Source organism: Panthera tigris, chromosome D4 (genome assembly GCF_018350195.1).
Source record: "Panthera tigris isolate Pti1 chromosome D4, P.tigris_Pti1_mat1.1, whole genome shotgun sequence".
Taxonomy (NCBI): Eukaryota; Metazoa; Chordata; class Mammalia; order Carnivora; family Felidae; genus Panthera; species Panthera tigris.
In genome coordinates this window covers 2,709,944-2,736,630 of record NC_056672.1, presented here as the reverse complement: position 1 = coordinate 2,736,630, position 26,687 = coordinate 2,709,944, and the positions used below count along the sequence as shown (strand labels likewise).

The 26,687-nt window shown below is 50.8% G+C and overlaps 1 protein-coding gene across 1 annotated transcript in view; it reads right to left on the bottom strand.

Moving 5' to 3' along the window:
• Positions 1 to 26,687, bottom strand: part of S1PR3 (sphingosine-1-phosphate receptor 3) — a 256,049-nt gene that overhangs the window by 39,114 nt on the left and 190,248 nt on the right. Inside the window, exon 2 of the mRNA XM_042965050.1 lies at positions 18,753 to 18,950. The gene's annotated coding sequence lies outside the window, so the exon portion shown is untranslated. The remainder of the gene's footprint in view (positions 1 to 18,752; positions 18,951 to 26,687) is intronic.

Here is a 26,687-nt window from a genome sequence, read left to right as displayed (position 1 = left end):
GAATCCATGCCTGAATGGTTTGGGGAAAATGGCTCACATCTTGGTCAAGAGCAATTCAGAGGAGGTTAGTAACTACAAGATACAGCAAAATGAAGAGAACCACAAAGGAATGTGGGACACCGTTAAACATACCAATATACAAGTCAAGGTGGTACCAAAAGGAGAGGAGAGAGAAAGGAGCAGAAAAGACTGAAGGAAGGAGGGCCAAAATTCCCCAAACTTGATGCAAAACATTTTCCTACCTATTCAAAAAGCTCAACAAACTCGAAGCTGGACAAATAGAGAGAAAGACAGAGAGAGGGAGAGACAGATCCACACTCGAGCATGCACATCATAGTCACAGATGTTGAAAGACAAGGATAAAGAGAAAAAATTGAAATCAGCAAGAAAAACTGACTCATCATGTACAAGGAAGTAAACAATCAAATAAAATTAGCAGCTGACTTCTCGGCAGAAATAACGGTGGCCAGAAGGCGGTGGCTAACATGCTCAAAATGCTAAAAGAACAAAAAAATATCAAAAAGGAATCTCATATCCAGCCAAAACTATCCTTCAAAAGTGAAGGAGAAATGAAGACATCGCCAGATACGCAGAAATAGAAAATTCTTTGTTTGAGGCTTCACTTTATGAGAAATACTAAAGGAAGTTCTTTAGGCTGAAAGCAAGAGACACGAGACAGTAATTCAAATCCACCTGAAAAAATGAAGTACGCCAGTAGAGGCAACTATGCAGGTAATTATAAAAGAGAGTAACATTTTCTATTGTTTCCTCCTTATGTAATTTCCATATATGTACATTATATATATGTGTATGTATGTATGTATGTATGTGTATATATATGTGTGTGTGTGTATATATATATATATATATATATAACTTGTATAAATTGGTGTATATATATTATCTAAGTACATATAATCTGTATTGTTGGACCTATAATATACAAAATGTAATATATTTGAAAATAACAACAAAAAGGAGGTGGCTGAACCAACTCTAAAAAGACACATTTGCTCAGCCTTTTCCTAAACTTAAAAAAAAAGATACAGAATTATGTATATAATATAGCATGGTATTATTGAGTTTGTAACATATATAGACATAATATGTATAGTAATAGTAACACAAAAAAAGGTTATAACCTCGCTGGACATCAGTGCCCATCTGAAGTAGAATATGATACATTAAGATGTATTTTGCAAACCCTATAGCAACCAGTACGGAAATAACTTTAAACAATAGTGGAAAAAATGTTAAAATAATTAAAATGTCACCCTAGAAAATATTCACTAGATTCAAGGAAAGTAAGGGAGGAACAGAAGAGCATGAGACGCAGAGAAAACACAGACTAAAATGGCAGGTGTATTAAACAATCAATCATAAGCAGAGATTGTACAAATGGACAAAAAAATAAAAATAAAACTACATGCCATCTGCAGGATTCACACTTTAGATGATTCAAAAGTTCAAATAGACTGAAAGCAAAAGAATGGAAAAGATATACCTTAAAACAGTAACCACGGCAGAACAGCTACGTCAACTAATATCCCCAAAATAAACTGGAGAAAAAACCTGTTAAGATAAAGTGGGATGTCATCTAATGATAAAAGTGTCGATCTGTCAGGAAGTTATAACCACACATACGTGCGCCCAACCACAGAGATCCAAACACATGGAGCAAAACCTGACCAAACTGAAGGGAGAGACACAGACACGCGGCTGGGCCATGAGAACTGGGGCTGTGACAGTCGCTTTCAACGATGGGTAGAACCACAGCTGAAGATGAACCGGGAAAGGAACACCTGACCCCCATTGTTCACCAACTGGACCTAACAGGCTTCCAAAGACCACACATCCTTCTCAGGCACACGTGAATGTTCTCCAGTGGAGATCACCTGCTGGGTGACAAAGCGAACCTCAAAAAATGTAGAAGGATTGATATTTTTGTGTATTTTCTGGCCACGATGCCTGCAGTGAAATGAAATGGAAAATTGTTCGCTGGACATTTGGGTAATTCATAAATCTGGGAGAATACACAACACATTCCTAGAGAACCAATAATTCAAAGAAGAAAATCACAAGGGAAATTAGGCAAGTCTTTGAGGTGACCGGACACAAAGGCGTCACAGGCTACAATCTAGGGGAGGCAGGTAAAGTGAGGCTTAGCAGAGAATTTATGGCTACAAACGTCTATATTAATGAGAGAATAACAATCTCTAATGAATAACCTAACCTCGCCCCTTCAGACACTGGGGGAGCAAATTAAACCTAAAGAGAACAAAAGGAAAAGAAATAATAACAATTAGAGCAGAAGAAATGAGCTACAGAAAAGTAAAATAGAAACAAATCAATAGAACTGAAGCTGGTTTCTGAGAAGATAAAAAAAATTGACAAACTTTACCTACACTGATCCAGAAAAAAGAGAGAAGAGATGAATTTACAGAAATAAAGAGCATTTTTAAGGGCTTATGAATTCAGTGCCAGCAAATTAGTTAACTTACATGAGATGGAAAAATTCCTAGATAAATACAAGTCATTATAATGAGCTCGAGTAGAAATAGAATATCTACACAGACCTAACAGGTAAAGAGATCAGATTAGTAATTTGAAACACTACCAACAATGAAAACCCATGCTGAGATGGGTTCACTGGTGGATTCTACCAAATATTTAATGAAGAATTAATATTAATCCTCCACAAATTTATCCAACAAATGGAAGCTGAGGGAACACTTCCAAACTCTCCAAGAGGTTAGTATTCTCCTGCTACCCAAACCAGACAAAGACACCACAGGAAACTACAGACCACTACCCCACATAAATATAGATGTAAGAGGTGCTCAGCAAAATACAAACAGCATCTAGCAACATATGAACAGTATATACGCCACGACCAAATAGGATTTATCTCACTAATGCACAGTTGATTTAATCATCCAAAATTAATTAGTGTGAGGCAATATATAACAGAATGAAGGCAAAAAAAAAAAAAAAAGAAAAAAGAAAAAAGAAAAAGATCCTATCAATACTTGCAGAAAAATCACTTGAGAAAAATCCAACACTCTTTCATAATAAACCCACTCAACAAACGAGAAGTGGAAGGGAACTTCCTAAATCTGATAAAGGGCATTTGGGAAAAACTTGCAACCAACATAATCTTAATGCTGAAAACTTAAAGACTCTCCTTCTAAAATCAGGAACAAGAGGGGGATATCTGTTCTTGCTACTTGTTGTTGTTTGTTGTTTGTTTTTGTTTTTGTTTTGTTATTGTTGCTGTTGTTCTTGTTACTGGTATTCAACCTTGCACTGGAAGTCTTAACCAAGACAATAAAAAATAAGAAAATAAAAGAAAAAGAAAAGAATACATCCAGATTGGAGAAGAGGTAAAAGTAATTTTCACAGATGGCATGACATTGTATATACAAAATCTTAAAGAATCTACCATAAAATCTACTACTGGAATTAGTAAAGGAGTTCAGCAAGACCTCAGAAAATAAGATCAATATATAAAGGAAATTGTATTTCTACATACTGGCAATGGACATTTTGAAAAAGAAATGAAAGGAAACAATTCAATTCTCAATGATATCAAAAAGAACGAGATACCTAGGAACAAAGTAAGTGCAAAACTTTTACACTAAAAACTATAAAACGTTGAAAGTCATTAAAGTAGATCTAAATAAATGGAAAGGCATTCCATATCATGGTTTACAGGAGCAAATATTGTTAAGAGTGCCAGACTCCCCCCAAATCATCTACAAATTCAATGTGATCCTTATCAAAATCCCAGCTGGCTTTTTTTTTAGCAGAGATTGAGAAGATGATTTTATAATTCATATAGAAATGCAAGAGATGCAGAATAGCCAAAACAATCTTAAAAAGGAAGAATAAAGGTGAAGGACTCATACAGCCCAATTTCAAAACTTAAAGCTATAGTAATTAAGGTGTAAAGATAGACATATAGAGCAGTAGACTAAATCAAGAAATAAGAACTAACTATTTACATTTATAAGCAATTGCTTTTTGACAAGGTGCCAAGACAATTCAAGGTGGGGGGTGCGGAGAAGAGTCTTCAACAAATGGCGTTGGGACAACTGAATATCTATATGCTGAAGAATAAAGTTGGTCCCATACCTCACACCATACAATGAACTCAAGATGAATCATCAACCTAAATGTAACAGCTAAGTCTATAAAAGTTAGAAGAAAATACAGGACTAAATTTTCATGATGTTAACCTAGGCAATGGTTTCTTAGATAGTCACATCAAAGGTACAGTGACAAAAGATAAATATAGATAAATTAGACATCATTAAAATTAAAAGATTTGTGCCACCAAACATACATCAAAGAGGTGGTAAGACAACCCACAGATTGGGAGAGGTATCCGAAAATCACATCTCTGACAGGGGACTTGTATCTAGAACATACAAAGAACTCTTACAACTCAATTATTAAAAGCACAACACTATTTAAAAAATGGGCAAAGGACGTGAACAGGTATTTCTCCAAAGGAGATACACAAATGTCTACTCTGTACATGAAAAGACATCATCACTCCCTAGGGAAATGCAAATGAAAACACAGCTCACTCCACCAGAAGGGCTATAATCAAAACGACAATGTAACAAGTGTGAGCGTGTTACACAGTAAATAGAGACACTAGAACCCTCACACTCCGCTGTTGGAAACGTAACGAGTGCAGCCCCTCTGAAAACAGTCTGGCAGTTCTTCAAATGGTTAAACATGGAAGGACCACATCACCCGGAAAGTCCATCCCTATGTCTGTACCCAAAAGGATAGAAACATACCTCTGTGCACACACGTGCACACAAACGTTGACAGCAGTGTTATTCACAACAGCCAAAAAGGAAAAACAACCCAGATCCCCGCCAACTTATGAATGGATATATGGTATATCCATACAGTGTTATATTAGTCAGCCATAAAGATGACATTGAAATGACACAGGGTACGTGAACATATCCAGTCACTGAAGACCTCATATTGTATGATTCCATTTATGTACAATGTCTAGAATACACAAATATACAGAGATAGAAACTGTATTAATGGTTACTTAGGGCTGGGCAGGAATGGGGGAGAATATGGAGTGATGGCTAATGGCTATGGGGGTTCTTTTAGGACGGATCAGAATGTTCTGGAGTTAGCTAGTGTTGGTGACTGCATAACCCTGGGAATATACTAAGATGCATTGACTTATAATGGGTGAATTGTATGTATGTGAAATATATTAAAGAAAGCTGTTTTAAAACAAACAAAAAACCCCCACCCTTTTATGATCTCACAGCATCTGTGAATCAGGAGTCCTGTCTCGGCTCAACTTGGCTCCAAGGTTAGGGTCTCCCAGGGCTGCAACCGAGGTCCCCATCAGGCCATGCTTTCCTCTGAAGCTTAGGGTCCCCTGCCAGGCTCACATGGCTGTTGGCAGAATGTGGCTCCTCACGGCTGGTGCCTTCCGTGTGTCCCTGCCACGTGGACCCAACCTTCGGCAGTCCTTCATCGAGGACAGCACGAGTGTCTAGGATGCAGCCCCGGAGGCCCGCTGTCGCCTCTTCAGGTCAAGGTTGGCCCACTGCCTGCGCTGGGGGCTCCTGGTGAGAAGCAGGCCCCAGGTCCACCCACAGTCACGGGCAGGGGACAGCACACGACACACCGCAGGGCTGCAGGTCACCGTGCTGTCTCAGAACTCCCCCGCTCGCCCACGTCCCGGCTCTCCCCTACGGCTGCCCATTCCACACACACATCGTCTTCCCCAACGGGGCCACTTAGCTTTCAACCGAACTTTCTGCCAGAAAGTTCTGTGCTTCTTACAGGGGCCGCTGCTCTTTCTCTCTCCCTGTCCACTGCCATCCCTTCCAACATTTTAACCCCTTCAGAGGAGGCCTACTCGCGACAACCCTTCCCTAGGGGCCAACCGGGAGCCGGGAGAGCTGGAAGCCTCGGGCTGACACCAGGGCATGGGCGGGTTCGCGCAGCGGTGGGGGGAGAAGGTGTTCCCACTGTCGCCGCGGCACAACCCCCCCCCCCCGCCTGCCAGAGGCTCCCCGTAATTAATTAGGGAAAGTTTTTATGTGAGGGTTTCCGTGTTTATGGAGACATGAAAGGACCGTGCTAGTTTCGGGAGAACCAGAGAGCGCCGTCACTCTGTGCCCTGTCTCACATCAGACGCCACACACGACGTGCTCCGGCTCGTCCCCACCAGCCCATCCCGCAGCCCGCCGCCACCCTCCACACACGCACGCCCCTCCACACGCCCCTCTACACACACCTATGCACACTCCTGTCCTCTGCGCCTCCCTCTGCACACACCTGTCTCTTACACACTCCAGGATCACCGTCTACGTGCTCTTTTCCTCCCCAAACATACACCCGATTCAGCCATGCTTAGAATCAGCAGTTTATATTTTTATTGCAGGCCCACCTGACATTGCTTTCTGAGAATGAGCTCGTGTGACTCACTATTCCAGGGGTCCACAGATGGCACGGCTTCACCTCTGCACATCACGTCGGTGCTGGGAGGAAATGCTCCTCTGAAAATCTTGTCCCCGTGCCCCCACCCGACAGGAGACAGACCCAGCAGAGGCTGTTCCCTCCGGGGCTGTGGGGCGGCCACTTTCTCTGGCTCACGTGTGCACTGCCCACAGCAGGGCTCTGATGTCCGGGGTGAGGGAAGGCTCTGGGGAAGCTTGGAACTGCCGTCAGGTGTCTCCAAGAATAATGCTCTAGCTTGGAGGCCGTAGTGTGGGGCACAGGGGCCCTGTAGGGCCCGAGGGACACCTGGGCACAGACAGGGTTGACTCTGCTGCTGAGTGTCTGCTGATAAGCAAGTCCTCCGCGTCACTGACGCTGTGCCCCTCCCCCAGCAGGTGGAGAGCCGAGCTGTCTGGTGCAGAGGGACCGGGGAGTGCATGTGGCGGAGTCCGAGTGCCATGACGGGCGTTGTTCCCACAGCGGGTGGTGGGATTCGCTAAACCACAATCTTGCCTTCACAGGGAACACGCGAGCTAGGGTTTGAGCCAACTGGCTGGCCCACCTCCTCCCAACAGAAGAACGAGCTTGTGCAGTCGGGCGCAGACAGAGGAAGGACTAGGGGGTATTTCCAGTCTCAGAATGAATCCCTGCCCCACGTCCCCGAAGCCACCGCCTTTTGCTGTCCTCCAGGATTGCTCCAGAGGGGGAATGCCCCCTCCCCCCTGGAATGCGTGTCTCAACCGTCCAGTCAAGTCCCACAGAGAACGTCGCCAAACGTGCTTTGCCAAAGGGAACGTGGCTTTATTTATCTTAAGTGTTTGAAGGGATTTTTTAACCAAGGTGCTCTTGACCTTGACACGAACTGGCTTAAACCTGGAATAAAAATAAAAACCTAGGCTGACGGAGCTCTGGACGTGGTTTTCTGCACTGTTTGAAGGCAGGGTGCTCCTGGAGCGGTTGACCAGCAGGGAAGCCTCCCTCTCTGTGGGGGAGCACGGGGCTGCTGGGCCTGGGGTCCAGGGGCCTGACCTGGAGCCCACGTGGTGTTCTTGGCTCTGTGTCTTTGGGGAAAGAACCGTGGACCCTTGGGGTCTGAGCTCCCCCACAAATGAGATGACCTCGTAGAATGCTCTTCGTAAAATCAAATACTTGGGGCTCTCACACTCAGAAATATGTGGAGTGCCCCCCAAATAGCCCACCAGCTGCAGCAGGAGTCTGCAAGGGGACCTGGCGGTGGGTTGTCAGAAGGGCGGGAAACGCGTCGCCTGGGGAGGGTCAGAGCCGCAAGCCTGCTGCTCCACGGGGCATGACGCGGCCGTGATGCCCCCGGAGACACCCTGCCGCCCGACCATCTCATCGGACCGTGGACGCGGGGCAGGGTTCCCAGGTCGCCTGACACTCTGGGCCTGAGGTGGTGGCTGGTCAGCGGCAGAGCGGGCCGGAGCCTGGCGGGCTCTTGGAGTTCTTGCTTTCGGAGCCAAAGGGAGGCCGGTGCCCCCGCCAGGTACCCGCTGTCAGCCTGTTAGCTGTTGTCTCCAGGTATGGACACAGGAGACATACCCCTAGGATCTGGCCAGTCTGTCCCGGTCTTCTGGAGAGCTGATTTTCTGTGGGGAGTAAGTCACGTGGCTTCTGGCTACGACTGGCTTTCCACGCGGCACAACCACACAGCAGATGCGCGTGGCCACACGGACAGTAATCGGCCAGGCCCGTGGGCGCGTCAGTCCCAGGACGCTTACAGAAGCGGAAGCTGGTCCATCGCAGACCCACCGTGTCTGGACCCTGGCGAGGGCGCACCGCAGCGTCGGCGCCCCGGCCTGAGTCACTCCCACGTTGTTCCCCATCCGATGGCCACACGTGCGGTGACGCCAGCTCCTCTCCTGCTCCACGTGCAGGGAGGCCACGGCACTGAGCGGGCAGCGGGGGGCCAGCAGCACCCCCCGGGGCTGAGCCGGCGCGCACGTTAACTCCTGGGGCCCAGCAAACAGACCAGTGAGGAAAACACACGTGGGGAGCACAGCCTGGCCTTTTGTTGGTGATTAATGGGCAATGTCCAGCTGCAGAGGGCCCGGGTTATGCTGGTGCTCCCGAGGAGGGAGAAAGCCATCCTCAGCCGACATTCGGGGACAGGAAAACAGGCAGGAGTGAAACGTGTGGGGGAAAGTGGACAGGGGCGTGCCTCCTGGCGGGAGATGCTGTACAATGGGAGGCCATGGCGGGATTCCGTGGAGGGAGTGTCCCCTTCCATCGGCCGTGACGCCGATGAGTGACCTCGCCACCTGCAGCCAGGGCACCGCAGCCAGCACAGACCCACGGCCACCCCCACGGCCCGCAGCGCCTGCCACGGGGCGCCTCCAGCCCGACTGCACGCCCCTCACGTCTGAACCCTCGTCACTATGCCACGGTGTCTGTGTGTGTGGACCTGGAAGGTGGACACACAGACGGCAGAAAGAGAAAGAAAAAAAAAAAACCCTCCTGCTCTGAATCCTAAAAACCAGTGAGTTGTCAGAATACGTAAAAATCAGGAGCGGAGGGAAAAGGGCCTGAAATTAGGGCACATTAACAGCATGAGACTAATCCACATGGAAGAAAGAATTGGAGAGGGAACAGTCAAGCCACAGGATGTTCCAGGAGACTGGGAGGTCCTCTCCTGCAGCAGAGCGAAAAATGAAAAGAGAAATGTCTCTTGTTATACATCTTCCTTTGGGAGATTATCTGGACTTGAGGAATCCGGGATACTTAACAAAAAATATGTTCATTTCCTTGAAACAAAATGTTAGTTTTCAGTCCTTCCAGTGAGCCAGATCTGGTCAGTCTCTCGGCTCCGTTGATGATCTTAGGTGCAAGACTGAAATCCGCTATTTTATTATGTTTAGTAGATTGCACTTAGGGAGACAGTTGGTCAGAAGATTGAGGTTTTAGTTTGTTTCCAAATGTTCCCGGGTCAAAGGTGGTCAGGTCTCCTTCCTGAGACAGAAGAAAGGAGGAACAAAGGAGGCCCCATCAGGGAGCCCCCAAGTCTCTCAAGATGAAAACTGGGCCTTTACTGTCTCAAGTGCTAAGAACCTACAGGGCTCTTGCCTGTGAACTTTCCAGCCTGTGACACCACAGGTAAAATTCAAAGATCAAGTCTTATGGCCTGAAGTTCACCATAAGAAAAGTCATTTACAGCCTCACACCCAGGTGAGGCTTGTGGTTCATTTGTTCTGTCTGGAGAAAGTGGGGGTCTGGTCAGGGTCCCGAGGAGCTTCTGGGGGCATATGGGCAGCTTCCCCAGAGGTGTTCAGTGCCTATGCTGTGCAACGTCTGGGGGCTGTCGGACCCTCCTGTCCGGGTGTCACGGGCTAGATTGTGTCTGTCCCCCAGCCCTAACCTCCAGTCCTTGAGAAGGAGCCATTATTTGGAGTGAGGGTCTTAACAAAAGCAATCGAGTTAAAAGGAGTTCATCAGGGTGGGTCCTAATCCAGTATGACTGGTGTCCTTACAGGAAAGGGAAATGTAGACACAGACACACACAGCGAGGGTGCAGTGTGAGCGTGAAGACAGCCAGCTGCAAGCTTGGGGGAGGCCCGGACCAGAGCCTCCCTCCCAGCCTCAGAAGGAGCCAACTCTGCCCACACCTTGACCTGGGACCTCCCGTCTCCAGGGCAGTGGGGGACGAGGGATGTGTGTTGTGGAAGCCTCTCCACCCGGCTTGGGTGCCTTGTTACAGCACCGAGCAAACTCCTAGGCTGGGACGGGGGTGGACGGGACCTGGGGTCACGGGAGGGCCGTGCAGTTTTGGAGCCCAGGGATTTGCCTGTCTGCATCCCACATCCTCTTCCTGCTGCTGGTGTGCTCATCACTTCTGGGAGCTTCCCAGGTCCTCCCCTGGGCCACTGAATCCCGATCACATGTGTGGTCCCTCAAATCTCCTGGGGTTGCTGTTACAACATCAGTTCCGATTGGTACATCCAGGTGGGCCTGGGTGATGTGAGGCCACCAGCCCAGGGTCACTTTGGGGAATTCAGTGCCTCGACCTTTGTTATTCAAAGCAGGTGTGTGGACCTGGGGGCTTTGTCCATGTCCGGCTGAAGAGGGCTCTGCCCGGTGCCTCACATGCGCTGTCCTTAGAGCACATGGAGACTCAGTGTCTGAAACAACCATCAACCATGAAACCAATAGGAGAACTCTTTCATGAAGCAACTGAATTTAATGGAATCTCTGGAGTCTTGAAACTATTTTGTCTTGTGTGAAACACCGGTATCAGAGTTTGTTTCTTATACATCATCATCATCCTCCTCACCATCATCATCATTACCATCATCACCACCATCACCACGACCACCATCACCATCATCATCACCATCATCACCATCACCATCATCAACATCATCACCATCATCATCATCACCATCACCATCACCATCATCATCATCATCATCACCATCATCATCATCACCACCATCACCATCACCAACACATCACCATCGCCATCATCACCATCGTCACCATCACCATCACCATCACCATCATCACCTTCACCATCGTCAACATCATCACCATCACCATCATCAACATCATCACCATCATCATCATCACCATCACCATCACCATCATCACCATGACCACCATCACCATCATCACCATCACCATCATCAACATCATCACCATCACCATCGTCACCATCACCATCATCAACATCATCACCATCACCATCACCATCGTCACCATCATCACCATCGCCATCATCACCATCACCATCATCACCATCACCATCATCACCATCACCATCATCACCACCATCACCATCATCACCATCATCACCATCACCATCATCACCACCATCACCATCATCACCACCATCACCATCACCATCATCACCATCACCACCATCACCATCACCACCATCACCATGACCATCATCACCATCATCATCATCTGATTCATACAAAGAAACATGGCAGAGTACATTTTCATTTGGTGTGGGGGTGCCAGGGCATATTTGGTAAGAATTTGTTGGGAATTTGTACCTTTCCATTGGGACTTCCCTTGTACTAGTCATGGAAATTCTAAATCTTCCATGTATGTGTGCATGTGTGCGTGGTGTGTATATGGGGAGTGTGTATGTTGTGTATGTATGTGGTGTGTGTGAAAAAGAGAGATTAAGGGAAAAGACACTGTTCAAAAACGTGCTTGATTCGAAACACCGAGAAGACACGTTTCTCTTCCCACTGAGGCGGTCGGATGCCCGGCTCTGGCGTCCCGGGGCCTGACCCCCCGAGACACCTTCGGAACCATCCCCTGGCTGCCTCCCCTACGGATGCCATCAGCCAGTTTTCCATCTTGGGCTTCGGTCTCCCTGAAGGCAGACGTTTGGGAATCTCTGGAGAGAAGAGGTTTAACTTAGAGTCAGCGTGGGCCTCCTTACAGGATGCCCCACCCAGGGGAGGTGACAGGTGGCTGGAGCAGGGCTTGGGCTGCGGTGGCTGAGGGAGTGAAGGTCAGCCTTGCCCCCTCCTACGTGGTGCCAGCTGGGCTGTTCCAAAATGTGATTTCCCTCTGCCTGGGCACCGTCTGCTCAGAGCCACATGTCCAACAGTTTGCAGGCTGACAGAGGTCAGCACCCCGACGGGGCCTCCCTCCCCCTCACCCAGGCCTTGGGTGGACCCCAGTCCCTCATGCCCAGCGTCCCTGGCCAGTGGCACGGGCCACACAGCTGCCACAGGTTTGCCGTGGGTAGAATGTCACACGTCTCAAACCTGGGCTGGCCGGCGAATTTCCCGGAGATCCAGACAGGCTCCAGGAAACCTGTTGGCTTTGGGTGTGGGGACCACGCAGGGTCCTCAGGGGCTGGAGAACAGAGACTGGGGCTGGAGGGGAGAAGGTGTGGAATCAAAGCTAGTTCTAGCACCCGCTTCTGAAAGACCAACGGCCTCCAGAGACGGCCTGCCCACCCCCCACCCCACAGTTTTCAAATTGTGGATCTTGGCCGTGGGGGAACTCTGTGACCCCCACCCCCACCCCTGAGCTTCAACCTTCTTCAGGTGGCCGGGGATGTCGATGCCATTTGGTGCCACTGCCACCAGCAGCAGCGTTGGCAGTGACCGGGAGGGCTCGGGCAGAACCAGCCCAAAGCCAGCTCTCAGTCCCAGTCCTGCCCAGCAGCCCCACCATCAGGGTCCATCCCTGCTGCCAGCAGCCCCAGGCCCTTTGCTTATACAACAACGAGCATCCACACAAGGCTGAAGGCAGGAAATCCCAGTTGGCCTTTCCCACATCTTTAAAAATGTTAAAACACTTTTATGGGTGTTTTATTTCATTTTGTTGTCTGATTGCTAAGGCTAGGACTTCCAACCCTATGTTAAACAACAGCGATGAGAGTGGACATCCCTGTCGTGTTCCTGATCTCAGGGGGAAAGCTCTCCATTTTTCCCCATTGAGGATGATATTAGCTGTGGGCTTTTCATATATGGCTTTATGATGTTTAAGTATGTTCCTTCTATCCTGACTTTCTTGAGGGCTTTTGTTAAGAAAAGTTGCTGTATCTTGTCAGATGCTTTTTGTGCATCTATTGACAGGATCATATGGTTCTTATCCTTTCTTTTATTAATGTGATGTATCACATTGATTGATTTGCGAATATTGAACCAGCCCTGCAGCCCAGGAATGAATCCCACTTGATCACGGTGAATAATTCTTTTTACATGCTGTTGAATTCGATTTGCTAGTATCTTGTTGAGAATTTTTATTCCGTGTTCATGAGGATGTTCATCCAAATTAGCAGAGAAGAAGTCAAACTTTCACTTTTCGCAGGCGACATGATACTCTACATGGAAAACCCGAAAGACTCCACCAAAAAGCTGCTAGAACTGATCAATGAATTCAGCAAAGTCGCAGGATATAGTCAATGTACAGAAATTGGTTGCATTTCTATACACCGATAATGAAGCAACAGAAAGAGAAATCAAGAAATTGATCCCATTTACAATTGCACCAAGAACCATAAAATACCTACTATTAAACCTAACCAAAGATGTTACAGATCTGTATGCTGAATGAAACCCTGCCATTTGCAACAACGTGGATGGAACCCGAGAGTATTATGCTAAGTGAAATAAGTCAGTCACAGAAAGACAGATATCCTATATTTTCACTCATATGTGGAACTTGAGAAACTTAACAGAAGACCATGGGGAAGGGGAAGGGGAGGGGGAAGGGGAAGGGGAAAACAGTTGCAAACAGAGAGGGAGGCAGACCATAAGAGACTCTTAAACACAGAGAACAAAGTGGGGGGGGGGAGGGGAAAGTGGGTGATGGGCATTGAGGAGGGCACTTGTTGGGATGGGCACTGGGTGTTGTATGTAAGTGATGAATCATGGGAATCTACTCCCGAAGCCAAGAGCACACTGTATACGCTATATGTTGGCCAGTTTGACAATAAATTATATTTTAAAAAAAAAACTTTTGCGGTAAAACACAGACACCATGAAGCCTGTGCTCTGAGTGGGTTTTAAGTGCACAGTTCACTGGCACGAAGCACATTTCACACTGTTACGCAACCATCACCACCGTCCATCCAGAGGACTCTCTTATCTCCCCAAAGGGAAGCTCTGTCTGCACTACACCAGCCCTATTCCCCGCCCCCAGCCCCCACACCACCATCCTCCTTTCTGTCTCCATGGGCGTGACCCTTCGGGGGACCTCACACAACATTTGTCCTTTTATGTCTGGCTCATCTCAGTTGACGTGATGTCCTTGACGCAGCAGGTGTCGGGACCTCCTTCCTTTTACGGCCAACTGATACCCCACTGTGTGAGCACACCGTGTTTCATTTACCTATTTATCCATCCGATGGCACCCGTGTAGCTTCCACCGCGTGACCACAGCGAGTAATATTGCTGTGCACGTGCCTGCACAGATATCTCTTCCAGACCCTGCTTTCAACTCGGGGGGTGGTATAAACTCACCATCTTCTATTATCAACATGTTTTGTGCTCAAGTTCTATCGGAATGGGGGCAGACGCGGGGACGTCTCCGGCAACCGGCACTCAGTGGCTGCTACCGGCCAAGGAGCTGATGACGCTCAGAGTGACTTGGGATCCCAGGCCCACCTTCTCAGCCCCGGCTTCTTCCCGGAGGAGCCGTTCTGTTTCATGAGGAGCTTCAGTTTTCTCCCGAGCAGTGACGTGCTGGTTTGGGGATCCACAGGCGTCACTGTGCGGAAATCCTGAGAAAGGAATTCATGCTCTTGGCCGCTGCAGCCCCCGAAGGGCAGGATCTGGGGCGGTGTGGAGGCCGAGGACGCCTGGAGGGGGCAGCTCGCACACGGTCCCCCTCGGTCCGTGGATCGCTAACACTCTAGCCTCGAAACTATTTACTCAGAAAGAAGATTGAAGTTGATTACTCGTGTGTGCCTCTCAAAAAGTTAGAAGAGAATAACAACTTTGAGTGGAAGAAAGTTGACGGAAAGGAATCATGATGAGGGCCAGTGAAACAGAAGCAAACGCGTGACACAGAAAACCCACAGAGCCACCAGCAGCTTCTCTGAAAAGGCTGATAGAGTTGATAGACCCCGGGGCGGGGGGCGGAAAGACGGGGAAAGGCAGGGGTAACTGAAAACGGACCACAAGTGCAAGCTCGTTCCATCAAAAGACAACATGAAGGTTATAAAAAGGCAATTTGCTATTCACACAAATATGTGACACAAGGCTCATATCCACAACATGTAAAGAACGCCTCTGAATCAATAAGGAGGAACAATAATGAGCAATAAAGGACAATGTGCCTCCTGATAGACACACACACGCTCCTGGAAGAAGATACACAGACACAACTACTTGGGAAAACTGTTGGTCAACACCCCCCGGTAAAGCCAGACGCAGGCCTGCCGGGCGCCCCGGGAACCGTGCCCGCCAGAGGAACCCGCCAGCCCAGGGAAGAATGGCCACGCGAGCGAGCGGTGGCTGCTGGTGCAAAACATCCCTGCTGTGGCACCAAACGAGAGTGCGCAGACACAGAGGCGCACACAGGGCACTTGGAAACCAGGTGTGGGATAGAAGTCGGCACGGCGGGTACGTGGGGGGAGGGCGCCCAGCAGGGAGTTGCTCGGGGACATTCGGAGCGCGGGTCAGGCTGTATTAACGTCGCGGGGTCGCCAGCCTGTGGGCATTTCCTGGGCTCTGGGCTTGTGTGTGCACGCCGTGCGGTGGACGGCCTGCTACCTTCCGTGGGAGCTCACCTCCCCGGGTGCGTGTTCTCCCCAGAGGCTCCCACGGAGCGCGGACACGCTCCCTCTTCACAGGCTTCACAGTCCCGCTCTGTCTTCTTGCTTCCGCGTCAGAGTGCGCACAAGTTAGAGGAGGGAATACTAACAGGCCGTTCCTGGCCCCCCACGGGTGTCACCGCAGGGAGCGAGCAGTGGCCCCGAGAGTGCAGTGTGAGGAGGCCACTTCCCAGGCGAGTCAGGCGCCCTGGCGGGATCGAGCTCGCGGTGATCAGCCCGAGTAAGCGCTTCCCACCCAGCACAGAGGCTGGCCTGAGTTTCAACCACAGTCAATAAAAATGAGCTGTATTTAACGTGAAAGAGAATTTAAAATCCTACTTGATATTAATACAAATGCAAATTACTTTCTTTTTGGCTGTTCAAGCCTCTCACTAATAACTCTTTTTCGTCATTAAGAAATCGTTTTAACAACATTAAGACTGAGTTATTTAAAGACCAATACTTGCAACCGTACAGAACAAAACATTTTTTTTTCAATGGAAACAAGTTATAAATACAGAGTCAGTGATAGCAAGAAGGATTTGTTTTAAATAATTTTCCTTTTACAGATGGAAAAGGCCTGTCTGATGATTTGCTGCCGTTAGGGGCTCATTCTGAGTTGGGAAAAACAGAGGGAACAGCAAAGAATCACAGAACAGGCTGATGGACGGCATCTCGGCCAGCTGCCAGGGTCAAGGGCTCTCAAACACAGATGCTCCGATCTGCGATCTGTGTTTTTAAAAGCTCTTAAACACTCTAGAAATATCTCTCCGGGTGATTTTAACAATCAGCCAGGATTGGGGACCAATACGGTTTCCCTCAGCTTTTAAAAAGAAAACCTTTTCTTCTTGAAAAGAAACCGCACAGACAGCTACCTTCCTATTAAAGGTATTTTAAAAGAACCCTCTTGCACTGTCGGTGGGAATGCACACTGGGGCAGCCACTCTGGAGAATAGTGTGGAGGCTCCTCCAAAGGTTAAAAATAGAACCAGCCTATGATCCAGTCATTCCATTACTGGGTATTTGCCTAAAGAAGATGAAAACACTAATTTGAAAAGACATACACACCTCTATGTTTATAGCAGCATTATTTACAACAGCGAAGATATGGAAGGAACCCAAGTGTCCACGAATAGGTAAGTGGATAAAGAAGATGTAGTATATATGTAATAATATATATTCAGTCATAGAGAGGATGGGATCTTGTCATTTGCGACAACATGGATGGAGCTGGAGAGTATTACGGTGAAGACAAATACCACACGATTTCAGCCCGTGTGCTGGTCTGGAGGCTGGCCACCACGCACCGCCCGGCGCACCCGCGAAGGAGGGCTCTGTGCTTCCCCCCCGGGTGAGGTGCGTCCCCCCAACCCCCGCTCTCTGGCTGCGCGTGGGCCTGGGGTGCAGGCAGGCTCAGGCTGGAATCTACCTTGGCTGTTCGTTCTCTGGAGGCCTTTGAACTTGTCTCCCTGCGTCTGCGCAGAGGAGGGAGAACAGGAGCAGGCGCAGAGCTCGGCCAGGCCTCTCTGGGGAGGGCATGCCAGAGCACGGGGCCGGTGGGAACAGAGCCCGGGTCCCTGCCGCACAGGCCGTAAGCAGGCTCAGCCCTCTGGCCAGCGGCCCTCCAGGCGCCTGAGGTTTTATGGAACATCCAGGGCCACTGGTGGGGGGCACGGGGTTCCATCGTGCTAAGCTTGCTTTGTCCAAATACCCCGAGATTCCGTCAAAAACGTGTCTTCCCTAATTGCCCATTGGGGCCAAGGTTTGAGTTTCCCTCTTTCTCCTCAACCTCAGTTATTTTCAATGTTTCTTTAAGGTATGAACATAACTGATCGCTGAGCTTTCACTTCAGGTTCTTACTTTAAAATCAGTTACACGTTTGCAAAACAGCAGAATATTCTAGAGACACATGCAGTGTGGCACACACACACACACAGAGCAGAGCTTATGGTGAAAATAATGTATTTTTTCTTAGCTACATTTTGTACTTTTTCTACGGGCCTATGTACTGATTTTTATCTCTTCATTTTGAACAAACGAAGATCTCGAAGGCCTTGTGACTAAATTCTACTTGCAGAACAGGCTCTACCACATGGGCTCAGGGAAGGGACAGTCTCTCCCCAGGACCCTGGAGGACCTTTCCACCTGCAGACTTGCCCCCTACACCGGGGATCACAACGTCTGCCTTGTCAACCTGAGCACTGTAGGTCCTGGAAGGGATTTTAGGTGCTAACGTGTGAGCTGCTTTTAGGTAAGAAAATTGCAGGAAGTAGACTATCCTGAAATTGCCAACTTCACCCATTTTGGGAGAACCCAAGATGCAAACTCACACTTGCGTTTCCTGCAGGCTGAGAGGCCTGTCTCTGCCCCCGGCCTCAAGGAACTTTGCCACTGAACAGGATAGGCATGGGTTTCTTGTTTTTTTGTGCTTGAGAGATGGGAATTCAAGTCCCACCCTGCTAATGGGCTCTATGGTATTTCTTGTCCTGTTTTTTCTGAGTAGGCCCATGGGCAACCTCACAAGAGACTTGACTGAACAGCCAGGACGGGCTTGAAAGGCTGGGTCCTCAGCTCTGGTGGGTCCTGAGTGTTAAGGGAGGAAGCGTGGCCCTTTGATGATGAGGCTTTGTGCCCATCTGTCCCTGTTCCGACTGTGTGCAGCCCGGTGTCCCTGCAGGTGGAGTGGACCCCAGTGGAGATGCCGGCAGGGGGCCCGTAGCCTTGGGAACCTTCCGGATTCATCCAGTGCCACTCACCTTTTCTGCCATGTTGGGTCATGAGGCCGGCGTAGTAGGATGCTGGCCCCTGAGCAGCTCAGGAGGCCCCAGAGGAAAGAAAAGCAAATGTTTCTCTCGTTTAAACCACTCTTGTGTGTTTTTATTCCCCAGGGAGGGAGGCTGGGGGAGCAGGACCAAATGCTTCCACAGCTAACGGAGCTGAACATGAGTTATTCGTAAACTAAGTCACTGAAACGCGGGTTTTCCCATTGTGGCGAGTTGCCGGGACCACGCACCTGTTGTCTTTCCTCGCAAGGCAGGTGGCTGCGTCACTGTCACCCAAATCTCTGGCAAACGGTGAGAAGAGATGGGCCTTCTGTGGGCGTGTTGGCTGAGTGTCCCCTGGACCTGATGCTTGATTCCTCATGGGAGCTTTGGGTAGAGGAAGGTCTTGGCAAGAATTTGATTTCTCGATCGTCAACGTTTTCTCAACTCTGAAAATGTGCAGAGAATATATTGTTTAAAAGATGTTCGGACACCTCTATGTCAAGCACGCAAACGTAGAGATGATAGTCTAAGGAATCTCAAGCCACCCCACGCCCAGTGCGTGATCACCCCTCGACCCCACGCCCAGTGTGTGATCAGCCGTGTTTTGCAATCTTGCTGTTTCCTTCACACAGTGGTTCTGAGAGTGTGAACCAGCAGCGTCCGAAGCATCCGGGACTTGTTAGAAACGAGAATTCCAGGTCTCACCCCAGCCCCACCCGACCGGCAGCTCTGGGGGCCCAGCATTGAGCGTTAAACATCCCTCGGGGGGCCCGTGAAGCTTGAGAACCACTGCCTCTCTCCCCCCTCCAACTTCCCCCTTTGTTGCATGGTTTGTGTTTGTTGACCCTCATTGGTGCAAACAGTGGGCTCCACATGTTTGTACTGCTAGACTCTTCCCTGTGCGTCTCTAAACCACAGGACATTTGTCTCTGATATGGCAGACGTGACGTTACCACCTCCAACGAGCGCCCGGTGGATATTCAATCTCCCTGGATTATCCCTAAATTGCTTTTTTTACATCAGGCTTTATAATCTGGGGGTAGACAAGGTCATGCATTTCTGAGAAGGCGTCATGGGCATTCCAGCCCTCTGTGAGGTTCAGCGAGCCACGCCGTGACCCCACCCTGCTCCCCACCTGGCAGGCGACCCTTCTAGTTTCCAGCCACACCGCGGCTGGCACCACGTCTGCATCTAGGCTGGAGGTGGGGAGCGGGCTGGTGGGCCCCTGACACACGAGCAGGGGCACCCGGCACACGTCAGGTGCTCTGTCTGGTTGATGCTTGAACAAGGAAGAGAAACAACGAGACCGATCGCCTGCGCCCACAGCCCCAGAGGCAACACTGGGCCACACTGCCAATTAGGACGTCAGACGCTTTCTCCTGGAGCCCCGCACACATGCCCAGGTCGGAGACACGCGGGTCCCCTTGCAGGTACTGACCACGTTGTGTGGTTTCTGCTGTGGTCTGGCCACTCCTGACACAGAACAACTGAAGCCACGGGAACTCCCCTTGGTGGCCGGGGGAAAACTCAACGTGGAAAACGGGTAGGTGGTTTCTTAGCAACTGAACTGCCCTTAGAACGCACAGACTTGCCAAATCACTGTGTCGTACATCAGAAACCAATGTGGCACCGTGGTACAATACTCTATTTCAACACAACACCTTAAGAAAGGAACTAGGAATTGAGAGGCAGACAGAGCGATAAGAGCTAACCTGCTCTTTCTGTGGGACGCAGCCATCAGCAATCACAGCCCACAGTGTGTCTCCAGTGGATAAGAGCACGGATGTCCACACCACCTGCACGCAGTGTTCACAGCAGCTCTGTTCATAATCGTGCCAAGATGTCCTCCGTGGGTGAATGGATAAGTAAACTGTGGTCCATCCAGACAATGGAATATTATTCAGTGTTGAAAAGAAACGAGTTGGAGCGCCTGGGTGACTCAGTCAGTTGAGCGTCTGACTTCGGCTCAGGTCACGATCTCATGGTTCATGGGTTCGAGCCCCACGTCGGGCTCTGTGCTGACAGCTCGGAGCCTGGAGCCTGCTTCCGATTCTGTGTCTCCCTCCCTCTCTGACCCTCCCCCATTCGCTCTCTCTCTCTCTCTCAAAAATAAACAGACATTAAAAAAAGAAAAAGAAATGAGCTATCAGGCCACGAAAAGACATGGAGGGACTGTAAGTATGTTCAGTTAGAAGGAAGCCGGCTGGAAAGGCTGTGTGATTCCAGCTGTGTGACATTCGGGAAAAGGTAAAGCTGTAGGGACCGTGGACAGTCAGGGGTTGCCTGGAGGTGAGGAACGGGAGTGAAGAGGACACAGAGCACTCCAGGCCAGCGGAAGGACTCTGTGTGACTCTGTAATGGTGACACACATCATCATACATCTGTCCAAACCCATGGAAGGCACATACCCAAGTGAGCCCCAAGTGAGTGTAAACTGTGGACTGTGGGGGATGACGATGTGTCCCTGTGGGTTTGTGGGTTCATCACTTGCCACGAATGCCCCCCTCTGGTGGGGGGAGGCCGTGCACAGGGGGTGGGCGGGAGGCACGTGGGAAATCTCTTCCCGGGTTCGGCGTGAGCCTAAAACCACTCTAGAATAAAGTCTATTTTTAGAAGAAAAGGTGGACAAAGAGAGCTGGGAATGGGAAGCCCCCTGCACCTGCCGGGGCCTCGTCTGGCAGAAACCAGGAAGGAGGCAGGTCCTGGCAGCACCAGCTGCTCCCCTCCCCCCCCGCCCCCAGCCCCACAGCTCCCCTTCCTCTGGGGGCACCTCAGGGCCCGCAGGCTTCTCAAGCCTCCCTACCCCCCTTTCGGCAGCATTTCTGCATTTGATGTTTACTCCACAACAGTGTTTTGTTGCTCAAGTTGCTGTGAACACAGACAAAATAGCAGGGATTCCCGGGAATGGCTTTAGATCTTCAGAAGAAAGGCACCCTATAAATCCAAGCCATTACTCCTAATGAAATGATTCACGACCTCCGTCTCCCATTTGTCCACTCCGTCAAATAAAAAGTACTCTCCGTTTTTCCCGCCTCCGCTTGTCCCACCGCCTCCTCCAGAGAATCTGGTTTCGGTTATTTGTGGGGCAGAGTTTATATTTGCTCCCGGAAACCTTTAGATATTGCGCTCGTTTTGAACCAAACTGTAGCTTCCAGGGTTGAAACGAAGGCGGACGGGACCTGCCACCTTGAATCCTAAATCCTCAGGATTTAATCAGAGTCTGGGGTCTGGCCGGCCACCAGCTCAGGTGACATGTCCTGGGCTCAGCCCCGCTCTGCCCCCTCCCAGCAGAACCGCCTCCCAGCCCGGACGCTCTCTGAATCTTGAGAAGCCGCAAGCCCCCCATTTTCCTTGAATATCCATGACACCTGATGTGAACTTCTGAAAAGATGTTCCTTTAAACCTATAGACTTATTTGCAGCATTTTATTATCACTGTTCTCTGTTTCCCCCTTGTTTATGTCAACCTAATAGCACTGCATGTTTCTCGCAAGGATTCAAGGTCTGGGGTTGGCGGGTGGGCAACTGACCCCTTTCACCCCACATCCCCACCAAGTTTTCACTCCGTGAAATAAAACAGTGCCATCTTAAAAAAAATTTTTTTTAATGTTTATTTATTTTTGAGAGAGAGACAAGAGTGTGAGCAGGGGAGGGGCACAGAGAGAGAGGGAGACACCAAATCCGAAGCAGGCTCCAGGCTCCGAGCCGTCAGCACAGAGCCCAATGGGGGGCTTGAACTCACGAACCATGAGATCATGACCTGAGCCACAGTCGGACACTCAACCAGCTGAGCCACCCAGACACCCCAGTGACATCTTTTAAAGTATGAATACCTGATTGTTGCAGGACCATTTAGTGAAAAGGCTATTATTTCTCTATTAACTTGCTTTTGAAATTTGGTCAAAATCAGTTGTCCATACAGGGTGGCTGGATTCCTGGACTCCTTTCCACTCCACTGATCTTTTTTGTCTGTATTTTCAAGAAAGGTACACTGCCTCAATTACTGCAAACTCATTATAGTCTGGAAATCAGATAATGTTAGCGTTCCAAATTAGTTCTTATTTTTAGAAATTACCTTGGCTGTTGTAGGTATTATGCATTTCTGTAGGACTTTTAGATTCAATTGTCAGATTTTTAAAAGCCTGCTGGAATTTCTGTTGGGGTTGCATTGATCAATTTGGGCAGAATTGACATGTGATCGATACTGAGTCTATCCACGCCTGATTAATGGGCTTTTTTTTTTTCCTTTGGGAGGAGGGTTCACGATGTACCTGAGTTTTCAAAAGAGTAAAGGGCCTGAGAATCACCGCTTTCAAGGACTTGTGTGAGGAATATCTCAACGGGGACAGGACAAAATGTCCTGGACGTGGGGAGGACACACAGCCCTGACCGCGGCTGGGAGTCTTGCATGGAGGTGCCTCTTCAGGACCCCCGGGGACACCAGGCGGAGGGAGGGAGGGAGGCTCCAGAACGCCGGGTTTTCCGATTTCCAGCTTGCAGGCAAGAGACCTGGAATCTCAGCCAGGTTGAATGGGCGGCCAGAGTTGGGAAGTGTGGAAGCGGCATCCCATCTCCTGGTGACTGCGTCACCAGGTTCCTCGGCCAGCGTCGTGGGTGTGGACGGCCTGCTGGCTTGAGCGGGTGACCATGGTGCGCTAGCCCTCATGGGTGTAGACTGCACATTAGCCCACGCGGGTGTAGATGGTGCCCTAGCCTGCCAGAGGTGAGTCACTGAGGGTGTGCTGCTTTGGGCTGAAGCGTCTCAGGCCCCCCGGGGGAGAAGCACCCTGCCGTGCGGGTCGCAGGCAGGAGGACACCAGGGGTGTGTTGTCCCAAAGCCCACAAGCCAGTGTCAGTTTCAGCAGGCTCCACGTTGATGAGGGCTCTGCTCTGCAGCTCCGTCCGGCTCACCAAGTGGGCCACCATCGTCTGTGGGTGCAGCGGAGTCCCCAGGCGGTGCCCGGCCACCACGGCGGGCCCGTGTGGCTGTCAGCCTCATGACCCGCAGCGTGGTTGCACCAGCAACGTGTAGCCGGCAGACCTCCTCCGCCGGCGCTCGAACTTTCCTGGTGACTCTCTGGGGGAGACGGTCACAGTCCCCACACTGGGCACCATGCTGCGCGACCGTGACTCCTTCGCCGTGTGTGGCCCGCCGTCGGCACACGTGGACCTGCCCCGGAAAGGCTGAGCCGCGAAGAGCACCTTTTACCCCATGAAATATTTTAACCTCTGTGTTAGGACGCGAGGACGTTTGTCACCAGCCAGGTCCCCAGCGATGTACTTGTGATGACCGCCCTGCCAAACTTGTGCTCTGTGCCAACGCGGTGCTATGGCAACGACCCCGCCGCTCGCTCCCCAGGATGCCCGGGCTGTCCGCGTGGTGACAGCGTGGACGAGAAAGCATTTCACGGTGGCAGCTGCACGGACGTGAACACAAGACAGACTTCTGTTTCCCGAGGGCATCTGCAAACCAGACTGTTCCCGGATGCGGGCGTGGGGGCTGAGCTCCCGGCCATGCCGCATGTGGCTCAGGCTCCACTCATCCCGCGAATCCCAAGACATGGGAGCGCATCTCTCACGATGACAACAAGCACCAGGGATGCAAGCCTCTAATGCATTTGGTCAGACTTCTTGGGAAATATTTGTACGTATTTCTGAGCCGAACGCTCAAGTGCAGCTTCTCAGAGCTCCTCGACTGTCTTCGGCAAGACAGCTCGAAGAGGGTCTTTCCTCCGTGGGGGAGGGGAAGGCAGGGAGGCCACGTCAGGTCCCGAAAGGAGAGCCTTCCCGGGTAGGATCTGCTGACTCCCGGAGGGGGAGGAAGGCGCAGGAAAGGGGGCAGGAAGGCCACAGCTGTTGCGGCGTTAGGACGGCCTCGGGAAGGAGGGTCTGGCAGACGGGACTCGTGACAGAAGCCTCCCGTCCACCTGCTCAGCACCTGTTAGCTGTGTGTCTCTGGGCACATTGGCCAACGTCTCCGATGACCAGGCCCTCACCTGGAGAACCAGAGCAATAACCGTGGTAGCAGCAATTTCGTATTCACGAGGTCACTGGGGGCAGCCAATCAGATGATGCATTTAAGTCACTTGCAGAGAGTCCAGCGGACAGTGGGGACCATGAACGGTGCCTGTAACTACCAGTGACAGGTTGGTCACTTAAATGTCCTGAGCTCTGCTTCTGGGAGTAACTCTCGGAACTTCTGCATGCGGAGTGCCCGGACGTGGGGTCACCACTTTGTCCCCAGGCGCTGGGCCCCCACAGTGGCCTGCCACAAGGGACCAGGGAGCTGCCGGCCCAACAGGCCCCAGAGAGAGGGCTTCCCCGGCGGGACGGAGGAACTTCTGGTTCCGGCAACGTCACCGACCCCGGGAGCTCTCCCCGCCACTTTGACTCTGTAAAGCGGGGATCCCGTTTCTGAAGCCCAGACCTCAGCTTCGGGCTGCCCAGCACCGAGGTGGTTCCAGCAAGAGGGACTCGGGCTCTGCCACGAAATTCCAAAGCTGTCTGGACCAGAGGGAGTGTTCCCAAGATGAAGTGAGGCAGCCACTTCCCAGGCCACAGGGAGGCCGTGTCAGGAAAGGGGGCTCCCGACTGATGAAGCGGCTGGAGGAGGGGGTGGCCGTGGCCCTGAGGGCAGGTGGTGGACAGCCACCCATGGCGGGGGGGCTTCTCAGCAGTGGACGTGGGCAGGGTGGGCTCTAGGGGTCCCCGAACCGGGGGACCCCCAGACGCCTGTCAACAGGTGCATGGTAACCAGAACGAGGTGGAAAGGACACGGTGCTGCAGACGTGGAAGCAAGGCTGAATCTCCGTCCTGCTGAGTGGCTCAGCCAGTCCCAAAGGGCCACATACTGGACCGATTCCTGACGTAAAACCCCTGGACTGACTTTTAGCAAGAAGAAGCAGAGCGGCGCACGCCCGGGGAAGGGCAGAGGGCGGGCGGGCAGCAAAGAGGCGGGAGGAGATGTGGGGGGTGGGGGAGGTGTCCCGTCTGGCTCACTGGGCTGCAGGCGTTAACACGCGCAGGGTGACAGGTGCACGCTGTCCCCCCTCCACAAAGCTCTTCCAGCCTCCGCCTGAACCCGGAGAACCGAAGCCACTAGCAGGTGAGCCGTGTGTAGGCGACCTTGCAGAGGAGCCGCTGGGAGTCACCGACGCGGGAGCACTGGGAGGCGGCCGCGGCATTCTCAGGGCACCCTCGGGCCGCAGAGCGAGAGTCCGCCCCGTGTTTACGGGCAAACCGAGGCAGGTCACTCGCAGGGTGCATCTCTGCGTCGGCACCGAGTCCACTCTGAAGAGTAAAGTTCTTTCCCCGAAAAAGACTAAATGGTGTCCTGAGACAACATTATGTCTCTGAGGAGCTTGGCCACACTGGTAGCCACGAAACAGCCATGTGAAGGGCTAAGGGCCTCCCCGGGGGCTCTTTCCCCAACTGCCTGGGGCCCAGGTGCACTTTCCTGGGAGCTGGACACCGCCAGGACACCCAAGGTCAGGGGACCAGGGGACCTCAGCTCAGGCAGGAGAGTCAATCACCCACTGCTCCTGCCCCAGAGGACACAGGACCTCTCCCCAAGAGGGTGGCTCTTTTTTTTTTTAATGTTTATTTGTTTTGAGAAAGAGAGAGTGGGGGAGGGGCCGACAGAGAAGGAGAGAGAGAGAGAGAGAGAGAGAGAGAGAATTCCAAGCAGGCTCCGAAATGTCAGCACAGACCCCGATGCGGGGCTTGAACCCAAGAACCGTGAGATCGTGATCTGAGCTGAAATCAAGAGTCCGACGCTTAACGCACTGAGCCACTCAGACGCCCCAGGGAGGGCAGCTCTTAAGGGAGGAGCGGCCAGAGCAGGAGCCCAGAGCCCAGGGCTGCCCCAGCGGCTGAAACCGTCCTGCAAAACCGCTCAGTCTCAGCAGATTTCCCGTTAGGAGATGACAGGGTTTGGGGGGATGTGTATGATTGCCATCTTGATTATCGTGATGGTTTCGTATGTGATACGAATGTCAACCGTGTTCTGAAGGTACCTTCTAAACACGCATTTGACGTCAATTATATACATCTCTTTAAATTTTTCTTTTCTTACAAAAGATTTCAAAGGTTACGGCTCCATTGCCAAGTAGGGGGTTACTCTCTCTCCTCCATCTGACTTGGAATTCTCCTGCCAGCTGACCACCTCTCCTTGAGATCTAAGAT